Source organism: Cydia strobilella, chromosome 7 (assembly GCF_947568885.1).
Source record: "Cydia strobilella chromosome 7, ilCydStro3.1, whole genome shotgun sequence".
In the NCBI taxonomy this organism is placed as follows: Eukaryota; Metazoa; Arthropoda; class Insecta; order Lepidoptera; family Tortricidae; genus Cydia; species Cydia strobilella.
The window spans coordinates 343084-356000 of NC_086047.1; the positions used below are offsets into that span (position 1 = coordinate 343084).

A 12917-nucleotide genomic window follows, 5' to 3' on the forward strand; every position below is an offset into this window, starting at 1 on the left:
ATTTTCACAGATGATGTATTTCTGTTGCCGCTATAACAACAAATACTAAAAAGTACGAAGCCCTCGGTGGGCGAGTCCGACTCGCACTTGTCCGGTTTTTTAAAAGTAGGTAGGGATATTTTTTTTGACATACCAGTTCTGAAGGCTCTATATATATTTAAGAAACATATGGGACAGTTGTATTTTATTTATCTACTGAGCAAAGTGGCAAAGCATTTGATGCAAATTTTGAGTTGTTTCCTCATGTTGGCTAACTGGCACCGTGCGAAGATTATGGTGGGGGTAAGTAAAACGATCGCAGCGCATAAGGTGGTAAAAATTGGCAACTAACGGACGTTAGCGTCTTTAACCCTTAAATGCATAATGATGTATATATGCATCGTATATTTGATGGTCCGTGGCTCAATATGCAGCTATCCAAAATCACATTTATTACTTTTATACAGCATGACACATCTATTTCAATTTATTAAAAAGTTATACAAAAAATCATGCATTTAAGGGTTAACATTTCATACAAGTTATACTTATGGGTCGAAATGAAACTTTAATTTACGATTACTCCTGAGATATTCATTTTAATTGTATCTTGTAAGGGACCATTGTAATCTGTATGAAATGCTTAATAAAACTAACGTATTTAATTTGATAATTATTAATACTGTATCCGTGTAAATAGCTTTGCAAATACCACATACTATGAAATCTGTTTCTGTTTGTAGAAGATAAGAATGGGTATACTTAGTAAGTTATCCTTAAAAGATAGACATATATCATCGCGTGCCATCGCGGACTTTTTAGTAGATAAACCAATGAAAGCTGACTGCATTAGCAAATATCTTCATATTTCAACCAATTTACACAAAACCTTAACAAACTATACGCCATAACCACCCTTAACTTTCCTCGAGAATCACCCTACTTTTTCATAGGTGAAAACCGCATAAAGGCTCCGTCACACACGCGCGTTTTGCGGGCGGAGCGTGAGCGGAGCGCAATGAAAGCGCTCCCGTTGCGCCGGCGTCCGCTTCGTCCGCAAAACGCGCGTGTGTGACGGAGCCTTTATAGTACATTTCGATGCTAGTGCGGAAAGTATGTCATTACGAGTACCGAGATATCTTGCCAAGAGCCGTAGGCGAGTGGCAAGACTCGGGACGAGTGAAGAATGACATTTCCGCACGTGTATCGAACGACGTTTTTTAATACAGTTGCGATAAAATGTGACGTTTTCAACTAAAAGGTACCACATTGTCGGTTGCCGATAAGGTTGATTTCAAATTGAAGCTTTATGGGAAGAACCAACGTTATTGACAACCGACAATAACTACCCTTTTGGTTGAAAGTGCAAATAAGAAAAACAACAAGTAAGGAATGAAAACAATATCGCATGTTGCCTTTGGAAACAGTAAGAAAAAACGCTTCTTCTTTGACAGGCGTTTCGGCAGCTATTCCTACCTCTACCTTCCAGAGCTATTCCGTTCCATACAGACAACTTATAAAGAACGGATTTTCAATTATCAATATTAAAAAATAAACGTGTTATAATGATAAAGAGGTAAGTAATGAAATATGTATATTTTTCGTATTCTTACATTAACAGTAGGTTTTTATGTTGGTTACGACGTAGGAAACTAATATTAACACTCATCAATAAGTAGTCATGAATTAAAACAAGTATTAATTTCAAAAATTGGAAAAGTAAAAAGCGAAGCGAATACCAACTTTCCGCACGCTAAACAGCTACGTAAAGTAGCACTTTTTGAGCAACTGTATTAAAAAATATATTATAGGGGTACGAGCTTAATAGACTGCGATCGGCATAAACTTCTAATGTCAACTCATGGTAGCCGCACTGAATAAGCCACAAAACACGCTTAGGTAGTAGTCCATAAAATCCATAAATCCTGCGAAAGTTTTCTGCGTTTCATTTTTTAATGCAATCTTAGAGTTAAAACCACGCAAAGCAACACCCGTTCGTCCAGTCGCCCAGCGAGAGCGAGAGCGGCAAGTGCGGCGAGGCCCGAGGCTAGCACAATATTCTATGGCGCGAGTCACGCTAATTGACTCTCGCGTGTCTACTGCACAAATTAAGACGATGAAACGATGGGTAGGTAGTAGGTACCGACATCGACCGATAATTGGGGCATTTTCTATGAAAAGGGACCTTATTGTCGATGGCGCTTACGCCGCACAGCGTCGCGCGGCATTGCATTTATATCGGAGCATCGTTAATAATGGCGTAAGCGCCATCGACAATAAGGTCCCTTTTTATAGAAAATACCACAATTGTAATAGTAGCGAGCGGCCGACTCACTTTATGCACAGACTATGCTCAGTTTGTTGTGTAAACTTCATGCTCGAATGACATTCACGTCATACGTACGCTCGTCTAACAAAAATTTATACCTAATTCAATTTAAAATGCCATATTGTGCAGTCTTAAGCTGCAGAAATCACAGCGGTTTAAAAAAATCTTTCACGTGGAGGTATTTCCTATCACCGGTGGTTATTTCTTTCAATATAATCCGATAAATACGAAAAATCTGTTTATTTTGCATTATTTACGAATGTAAGTAAAACTATATTTTATTTGTTTGAACTTAGAGTTCATAATCCTTTGTCACTATTCTTTACGTTTATCTGGAATATTCGCTATCCTAAATGTCAAATAACTTCGCTACTTAAATGCTGCGCAATGTCGATATTTATATCGATAAAGTTAAAGCTTACTGTTACGATATTTCAAGTTTGATGTTTGGTTAGTAGGTAATAAATTATTATTTGGGATAATCAATGTCTATAAGTAAATATGGCAGCTCTGGTCATCAAGCACTAAGTTAAGTCGGGGTCATTTCATGGCAACCTTTCAAACCTTTGTATTCCTTTATATACATTTATTTGTTCTTGTTTTTTACACCCATCATATTTTCATCGTTAATATAATTAGACTAGGTACTTAATGTACTTATGCGTACAATGCATGCAACGTGCCATGAATAAACGATTTATATTTTCCATTTCTTTATTATTAAATGTTTTAGATTTCCAAAAGATGCCGATATTAAAAATAAATGGATTAATTCTCCTGGGCAAGAAAATTAGTTTCCCCAAAAATAAAGCACCATTTGCTCGCAGCATTTCTTAGAGAAAGATTTCTGGGGATAAAATTGACATACATCTGATCTCATCTAGCGTCCACACGCCTAAAACTTAATTATTAATTTAGTAATTATTAGTGACATTCGGGCTCACTAAATTAATAAAAAGTGTATCTTACCACGCAAACTAGCGTCAAATATTGAAATTTTGCAGCGCCCCTTCCTGATTTGATAGGCATGGGATCGACGATCCAGTTTAATGTTTGCTTACACACCATACAATTAATTTGACAATTGAATTAGGTTGTCCCGTCTAGATTGCGCTTAAATGCTGCTACAAATTATTAAAGACGAATACTGACATAGGTAATTGCAGATTTGTGATTGCAAAATAACAACAATACCGAGTTAATAGACTTTAAAGAACTATGATTTTATCTATTTAACCTTAAGATATATTTAATGTTTCCATTAACAACCTAGTTGGTCAATAAATAAGAAACACATTTTTAGTTAGATATTTGTTGTACTGTACTACATATTATTTTTCATACAATCACGATTATCACTACCTATATTATAATCATAAATAAAATATAATCTAAATGTTATAAAACATACGGTAATGAAATATCAATTCCTAACCGAACACACAAATATCGATAAAACACTCGGATTACACTGTCCCCTCCCTACATCGAATGAAAGAAGTTCCCAACGGTTAGCTACTCGCAGGCGTGTAGAGATCTCGAAAACACCAGTGTAACGTGACCGTGAGATCCGTAACAAACCATGCGTAATTAGATCTTACTTATACTGGTTTCTTTAGCCCTTTTCTCGCCTATAATAAGTAAGTGATTTTAAAATATTTAAAAAAATAGCGCCATCTGGTGTTCAGTAGTTGTATTAGGTGAACGATGAGCGAGCTTTTGTGAGATGAATGAGATAATTAAAGAGTCGTATGTCTTATAACTTTGACATTATATCTTAGACCGTCGCTCGTGTAGCCTACAGTTGATAACCGTTCGAGAAATGTCAACCGGTAATAACCTATTGGTATGGAAAGTTGCTACGAATCAAAGCAATTGTGTAAGTGTGTAACGTATTTTAACGTGGCTATGAATGTGTGAGTTTAGCGACACTGGTTTTTATACTAAAAGCAGTCATTTCGCATCCACTAGTTTATTAATTAGTGTTTGTAACGAAACTTTGACGCCTTACTAAAGTACCTAATCAAACTTCAAAATCATGCAAATAAATTTTAATTTTGTCGCTGATATCTGAAACGCCATCTAGTAATAATTTACCTTAAAAGTGAATGTGACGTATTGGTTTATTGCGTGGAAGCTACAACAGATGTCGCAAGAGAGGTGTTTCAACGCATGTTAGTCGTAAGAGTTGTATTAGCTCCGTGCGCCATCTAGTTCGTTACTGTGAACTAAAAAATAGCCTACAAGTATATGCTACTTAGGACGGTGCGCTTTTTTACTATGGGATTGGGTATCTGTACTAGTATTATATAATCTGTGGCATATGTAAAAATAAAATGTTATCGAGGTTTGAATGTCAGTTTTCTTCCTACTCACCCCATTTTACGAAATATCATTTATTTTAATGTAAGTACACAGTTATTCGATACTTACAGAGAAAGAAAAAAAAAGATAACTAACTTGTACACTGTAACTAACTACACTGAAAAAGGTGAACAGATTTCGGCTCTACCCTCAATAAAGAGCTGTATAACTAGTCTTATGGTGCGATACGTAAGTTCTACTTTCTTTTAGGTTAGGTTAGCTATGATATTAAGGTGATATTAAGTAACAAGCGCTACTTCTCATAGCCATACACAACGCCTTTGCAATAACGATAATCACCATAATTGCCATTTAGCGTCAACGGCATGTAGACGAGTCGGTATAATTTTCATTAGCGTCTTCAAAGCACTTTCTAGGCTAACAATTCTACATAACAGTCGTAAGGTCGTAACAGCCATTGGTAATATTCAATTTTGAACCGTATTCTCGCGCATCAGATTCCAAATTGGAACTGTTTTTTCAATGGCTGATACGCGCGGTGGTACAACATTCTTACGCATTGAAGGTTGACAAATGACAATGCGTAATGCACCATAACATTTAGGTACTTAATGGTTATTATGATTGTCAAGTGTACGTACTTAAATCAATCAGAACACGATTACGATTCGGATAACAGCTGTTACATTTATTAGTCGTATATCATCTATAATTTGGTTTTTCTCAGAAACGCGTAACTTTTCAGGATTGCCATAAAACAAACCTAACCTAACCTAGCTATAGGATAACCCGAGGAAAATCCTGAAAAGTTATCGGTTTCAGAATTATGACTAATGATAATATAACAATCATTACATTATGACTTTCAATAATTATGTCAAACAAAGGGACCCCTAAAACTAGGCACTAAACACAAAAGACTTTCGCATTTTGGTTTACAGAAAATGGAACGTACGTACTCTGTGGGACAGCATCACAGCACGGGACCTTGCTGATTTTTGGCGCGAAATGTTAATGTCAGTTTCCTAAGCCACAACACGGCAAACTCTCGAACTACTCTGTGGGACAGCATCACAGCACGGGACCTTGCTGATTTTTGGCGCGAAATGTTAGTCAGTTTCCTAAGCCACAAAACGGCAAACTCTCGAACTACTCTGTGGGACAGCATCACAGCACGGGACCTTGCTGATTTTTGGCGCGAAATGTTAGTCAGTTTCCTAAGCCACAAAACGGCAAACTCTCGAATTCGCAAGTGAGCGTGCGTGAATACGAGGCAGATTGGCAGCACAAGGTGGCGGACCCTCTAACGCGCACGGTCCCTATTTATCATTACGTACAGTCGAGTTCATAAATATGTATACATTTCTAATTCTTCATCCACTGCAATAAGGTGAAAATATGTACACATATTTATGATCTTGACTGTACCTAGTTACTATCAGACAGCTCTACAAAAATTTAGAAAACGACAAGTTATTTTTACATTTTATCGCTGGTGCTCAAAAACGTACATATCACGATGACAAGACGATGACAGTCACCTTAATTGTAAGCTGTCATTAAGCTTCGTAAGTAGGTCAAGCATCGTACCAATGTCCACTGTTAAACTGTCAAGAATAAACCTTAATCCAAAGATGTAAGGTTCACCGATGATCAGTTACGACTACTGTCCGAAGTCCGAATCAACAACACAGAAACCAGTTTGCTAGGGCTAGGAGCGGCATTCAGTCTAATAACCATGGAGACTATATAAAGGAGCCAAATCTCTATGTATGAAAAGTCATAATACTTGTACCTACTCCTGAATACCTTAAAAAACGGTTTAGTTTTCTTTTGTCTGTTAGGTGTTCTCAGAATCGCCTTCTTGCTGCCCCTCGGTCATCTAGTAAGTTCTACAACAAATCCTTCACTTTCCAGTCTGTAAGATTGTGGAATGCTTTGCCCATTGATATAAGACGTGCTCAATCCCTACCCATTTTTAAAAAACTTCTAAAAGAACACTATTTAAAATCTCTTTCTTAGTCTTGGTCCTTTCACTTACACATATATATTTTTCTTTTTGTTCACGCTACCTGGTCGTTATTCTTCTCTTGCTTGAATTCTCATTATGTATTTATGTATTTTGTGTAGGTTTATGTAGTGTATTATTGTTGCTTAAATAATATATGTAGTTTATGTAGTTTATTTTTCATTGTTTGTTATTTATACTTAGGTATTTGATTTGTAAACTTTACACCTTTGTTATTTTGCACTGCCCATTAACTTATTTCTAGCCACTGAATCGCTATCTGAAGGTTGTCTGGAAGAGATCGCTTTTTAGCGATAAGTCCGCCTGTTGTTACCTACTCACTTATGTCCTGTCATTGTTTGTAACATGTATTTTTCTTTGTAGTGCACAATAAAGTATTTTATTATTATTATTCTCTTTATTTATCTTTCATCTTAGGCTAGGTTTTTATAATATGGATATAAAAGTAAAATACAAAAACACTTACAAAACATTACAAAAAAAAAAATATAAACAATATATTATTATTATTAAGTGTCCATCAAAAAACAGTAATTAGGCGGCGCCACCATACACCGAAATACTACCAAAAACAACCTACGTAATTTGGTCGTGTTATTTGTTGCCTTATATGGTTCATGTTATACTCATGTCCCAGAGCCTAACTAGCGCCACCGGAGAGATTAGGAACTATTATTTAAAGCTGAAAGCGGTCACTTTTGCAACAATTCTGCCATAAGAGATTGGCATCCTTTCTATACCATCCATAAGTCTAACCCTTCGACCGCCAAAGACAACTGACGCGCGCTACAGCTCAATATCATCCTTCGTGATCGTGCATTTCGACAAAAGTTCACGATGACGCCCCCGCACGATAGGCGTGGAGTGTGGAGTTCAATGAGTTAAAAATCATACCCTGATTTATCATTGTGTACCTCGTGTTCACCAGTACAAGCGAGATTGTATGCGACGTATTTTGTTTACCTTTCTTTGTGGTTTGTGGTCCTAAGGGCATCTTTTTTTGTTGTTGATTTTCCTTTCCGTCAGATTTTGATAATATTTGGTAAGTGAAAAGCTTAGGATCAGCATGATTCTGGGTAGAATAAATACGAAATCCCAATTTCGGACAAAAAATGTATATAATTTTCCGTTGAATTATGCAAACTTTTTTGTAACTCAGTGTATGATTTTATAGCCTTTATAGGACATACGATGAAATTCTATATATTTATGCCCTTGACTGTGTACCTATTACTTATAGTAAATACCTAAATACTAAGATGAATGAGATAGGTTATGACAAAGAGACTAACAGAGAGAGCAATTCTAAGCTTTACACCGATTAGAACAGAAAAAAGTAGGGTCAGGTGGGGTAAATATAAGACACGGGTAAAAATAAGACTAAGTTTTATTATGTTTCATTCCTATTCCAGTTAAAAAAGAACTAAAGCTTATTTTTAAATGGAATAGAAATAAAGTAAAATAAGATTTTGAGTGTTAAAAACTTAGTGTTATTTTTACCCATGTCTTGCATTTACCCCGCCTGACCCTAAGAAAGTGTCCATATATTAACGTCATATTTTTCATAAAAAAAAAATTTATACCACGTCGGTGGCAATCAAGCATACGACATAATACACATATAAATTGACATTAATTATAACATTGTCACACTTTGTCATTGCAAATGACAGTTAGCTTGGTCCGACTCGAGCAATTCTAAAAAACTTGGTCCTTCAAACCGGATTATTGAGTACAACTAAACTAAAAACAGTATTTGCATATGTCCCATTGTTTTCATGTCAAATGTATTAAATCTAAATAAATGTGACAGAACTGTGACAGGTTTATTTTTATACTTTAACAAAGTGTGGGCGCGGGGACGTGGGGAGGAGGAGGACAGGACATCAACATGAGACATGACATGAGTGTTGTAACTTGTAACCATATAGGTATATCCAGCAGTTTCTCAATTTGCCGTTAATTAAGGCATTGTACCAAGGATGCTGGCGGCATTTCCTCGCTGTATCGCAATGCTGATACGTTGTGCGAGGAAGCCGCCAGCTCTTCGGTCACCGTTACGTCAACCAGACGCTTCGCGATTTCTGCAAACAACTTGTGCGCGCTGGGACCCCATGGACCTAGTTTCAACTCCAAATGGAACGAAATGATACTCTCTACCGAGGCTCTTATATTTATCCGTTAATTAAGTATAGGTTCTATGGTACTTTGGTATTAAGGAACAGTAAGTACTTACTATACTTAATGAATTTCCTGAGCAATGGTGCTCCTATCCTTATTTATTAGATATATTAACGGGTAATTTATTATGGACCGTGTGTGTTGATAAAATACGTCTAAGTTTACTTTGCATCGACTTGAATTAGATATAACAAAGTCAGGGAGTGTGTGTGTATGTGTGTGTGTGTAAACGTATTATTTGCATTCTTCTTCAGTCGGTCCATCAATGCTGAGGATCGTGACATCATGTCCTTCTGTTGAAGATCAGGTTCCTCCATAGGCTTCTACTCTATCCGAGGAGCGACGGGAGAGGTGTCCGAAGTATATGAGTAGGTCCTGGCATATTGTTGACAACCGGCGTTTTATGCGTAGCTCTTCTAATATGGACTGATTAGTACGCCTAGCTGTCCAAGGTATCCGTAAAATCCGGCGCCAACACCACATCTCAAAGGCGTTGATGCGTAAACCGTTATAACCTAATACAAACCTTATCATCATAGCAATAAAGTTTACAAATGGGCAACCGTGTCCACTTCCTAGTGTTTACCAGCGACGTCCCAGTACTGCACTGCAACACCCTTAAATGACCATTGGTAAACCTTATAACCTTGTGATAAGGTTGACGAATTGTCAGCTATCAACATAGTGGGATGGCACAAGGAAGTCTGCCTTCAAATTGTGTTACATGGTTTCCATTTTAATTTTTCGGTGTGAATCAGCGCTGTCGGAATTTTTAATTAAATTTCAATTGAAACTTTAAGGTTTAAATTTGTATCAAGCAGAAATATCTGCATACGATACAACAAAGCTTAGAAATAAAATAAAAGTGGAAAAGTTCACTGTCTCGGGCGAAGGAGTGAGGGTTTTTTTTATTTAAAAATAAAAAAAACCGGCCAAGTGCGAGTCGGAATCGCGCACCGAGGGTTCCGTAGTTCTTTGTATCTGTTGTTATAACGGCAACAGAAATACATCATCTGTGAAAATTATTACTGTCTAGTTGTCACGGTTCATGAGATACAGCCTGGTGACAGACAGACGGACAGCGCAGTCTTAGTAATAGGGTCCCGTTTTTACCCTTTGGGTACGGAACCCTAAAAAAACAACTTTTCATTGTAAAGGATTTAGGAATGTAGGTTAGTAATGCACGTATTTTTGTCGAACTGCAGGTAATGCTGCAATGTTTTGGTTTAAGTTGAACGTTAAATATATTTTTCCAGATTGGATGAAATGATAACGTTTATCGAACCGTGAAATAAGCCTCGTAATCTGCATCGGGTCATTCGCTCCGACATACATGTTTGACATGGAAAAGCAGGCACGTCCGTGAAATAACTTAACTGTATTGCAGACAGACAGACAGAAATGGCCATAATTCAGCCTGGGCGTGGTCAGACTCGACCGTGCGATACCTGGTACAATCGCCATCAGATATACTGGAGCGGCCGAGGTGCTCAAAAATATCTAAACACGCACTTAACACCTTGACAATAGAGGCGTGTTCAGATATTTGTGAGCACCTTGGCCGCTCCGATATATCTGATGGCGACTGTACCTGGCCGTCGTACCTTGAGTGAGCGCAGATTCGAGTTATTGGACGACCCAAGGCTATAACCACGGAACACTTGTTCATCTATTTTGCTCCTCTTCCAATCTAATATGCAATAGAGAGGCGGCTAGCAAAATTTCGATTCTCTCAGTCTTCAGAAAGGCTGCGCAAATTGAAATTCGAAGAATTCATTATTCGGGTGTGTTGGACGAACAGTTTTTGAATTTAAATGTCAGGCTACGCATGCTTGGGTAGCTTTACATGGGTTTATACGTGCATTTAGTGCATTTTAAACGCCTACTTTTGTGAGCTGGGTTTTTGGCATTTTCCGTTATTTTGTAGTTACAACCTACTTTTACGAAATATCCGGAAACTACCCAAATCTAATACTACCGATTTGTATCGATGAAAGTACTGCGGCAGCGGAACAACTAATGAAAATGCGTTGTTTGAAAACGTTAACATAGTTATTGACGTTGCATATGTTATTAGGTCGATTCAAATTTAACAATTTGCTATGGTTATGAACTGGTTATGATACGACCTTTGCGATCGTTTCGGAAATTGGCGCGCTTCTCACGCGTGACATCCATCAATCAGCGCCAGCGATCTTAGGCCCACTTGCACCATTCCACTAACCCGGGCCGGGTTAACCGGTTAAGACTGGAGTCACCATGGTTACCAGTACAATTTGACACTGGTGCATGAACCGTTTAACCGCTTTACCCCGGGTTAGTGGGATGGTGCAAGTTGTTAAAACTGCATCGGACTCCGGACCGTCGGAGTGTTCGACTCGTTCTCGTGGCAAGTTATAGCAATGTAAAGCATTTAGTTATGCCTTCAAAAAAAGCTTATTGTTGTTCTTTTTCCATTGAACTTACGTTCTTTTAATGACACCATACAAGCGAGCCTTTCGCTAAAATTGCACGACACGATTATTTTAACTCGATACTGATGTTGTAGCTTAATCGAAACAAACGATTGTAGTTTTATGGCGTATGACTTTTTTTGATTGTATGTCGGTGATTATAAGAAAATTGACTTTCTTACTTAGGCGTGCTTGTCATTACAATTTTAGGCCTCCTTTTTCATACGTACAAGCTCTTCGCAAAAACTCTCGTTTGCAATATTTAACTTATATACGCCCCATGTTGCACAATGTACTATATTCAACCGCCTAACTTATATCATAGAGTAACTTATACTAGAGCGGTACTGTCATAGTAAATTTTGTAACCCCAGTAAATTCACTGCCATCTGTCGACACACTTTAAAACTAAAAATGAAGATTTATAAAAATACGATAGAATGTATTTAAATATAGATAAATGATTTTTTTTATTTGCATTAATTATTTTTATGATTTTGACCCATGTTCTTTCACTGATATGGGTTAAAATTGTTAAATAACAAACGAAACCGTCAACGCCATCTATACGACTGTAGGCCAAAACTAGTAGCGCCCTCTGAACGAGAATCAAATTTTCTTGATTTTCGAGGCACGTTTTTTCCTTAGACTGTATCCATCTATTACGGAGTTATATCTATCTTTGCTTATATCCTCGATGAATGCCAACCTCCCGAGCAAGCTGGTTTCCAGAGCGCAAAATCAGTTAATGGAGAACGAGTACAACCGGACCCTGTGCATGGCCTTCGTAGATTACGAAAAAGTCTGTCGAGCATTGGGCCGTGTTTGACTCTCATCTCATCATCGACATCCACATCACTCACGAGTTATATCTAGCCTCAATACCTTAATAACTCACGGTAAGTACCTTAGGGTACCGGCCATGTGACCCGTAATTAAAACATTACAGTTACAACGTACTACCAAGTACTACATAAACAATAAACGCCTGTTTTGTGGCCGTTTGCATTCAGCGGACACCTGCCTACGAAATAGAATCCGTGTCGCAAACCCATTATTATGCCGTACATCACTCCAAAAGTAGCGTAAGTACCAGACTATAAGTTAACCTAAAGTATCTATACCATTATCTAATAGCAAAGATAGATATAACTCCGTAATAGATGGATACAGTCTAAGGAAAAAACGTGCTTCGAAAATCAAGAAAATTCGATTCTCGATCAGAGGGCGCTACGAGCTTTGGCCTACTGTCGTATAGATGGCGTTGACGGTTTCTTTTGTTATTTAACAATTTTAACGCATATCAGTGAAAGAACATGGGTCAAAATCATAAAAATAATTAATGCAAATAAAATAACATTTATCCATATTTAAATACATTTTATGGCATTTTTATAAATCTTCATTTTTAGTTTTAAAGTGTGTCGACAGATGGCAGTGAATTTACTGTGGTTACAAAATTTCCTATGCCAGTACCGCTCTAGTATAAGTTACTCTATGCTAATAGCTAAAGAGATATATCTCTATAATTATGTAGAACAATTAGACTGTGGTAATAGATACTTTTAAACGCCAACTGTAGAGGTATCTATATCTCTATCTGAAGGGACCCCTTTGTTTG

At 37.3% G+C, this 12917-nt stretch overlaps 1 protein-coding gene across 1 annotated transcript in view; it reads left to right on the forward strand.

The window, feature by feature from the left end:
- The window catches only part of LOC134742921 (uncharacterized), a 56539-nt gene that overhangs the window by 17443 nt on the left and 26179 nt on the right, over window positions 1–12917 (forward strand). The window lies entirely within an intron of this gene.